Raw genomic sequence first — 563 nt, 5'->3', positions numbered from 1 at the left:
TTCCTAATTTGCCTATTCTGGGGCAAAATGTGTAATACATTTAGGCTTTTACAGAAAGGAGTCTATTTTAGACAGAGATGATCCTACCTGGAGCAGGGCGTCAGACTAGAGGACCTCCAAAGAGCCCTTCCAGCCCTCTTATATGATCACAGAGGACAATAAGCAGGTTTATCAATCCTTTTGCTTTGCCCATCAGCTGGTCAATCGCAGAGCCCAGGAATTAACCCTCCACCCACTGTTATGTGGCGCTGTTAAAGGCATCCCGTGGATGCTTTCTGTTAGGAATCTCCCCCTGGCCTAACTTGGAAATAGTTTACTGAACTGGAAAAAACACCGATGTCTCATTTGCATGGTCCTTCTCTTTGTGTCTTGTCTGCAGCATTGACGAGGATCACAACCGGTTTCCCCAAAGGATCTCTGTGGCCCAATGCCGGTCTCTCACCTGTGTGAGCTCCACAGGGCAGGAGGATTTCAGCCTGAACTCTGTCCCCATTCAGCAGGAGATCCTCGTCCTTCGACGGGAGCAAGGAGAGTGCTCAAGCTCCTATCGGCTGGAGAAGAAG

The sequence above is a fragment of the Crocodylus porosus genome, unplaced genomic scaffold, assembly GCF_001723895.1.
Source record: "Crocodylus porosus isolate Cpor-Errol unplaced genomic scaffold, CroPor_comp1, whole genome shotgun sequence".
Taxonomy (NCBI): Eukaryota; Metazoa; Chordata; order Crocodylia; family Crocodylidae; genus Crocodylus; species Crocodylus porosus.
The sequence above is the reverse complement of the archived record's forward strand: the minus strand, read 5'-3'. Positions refer to the sequence as shown.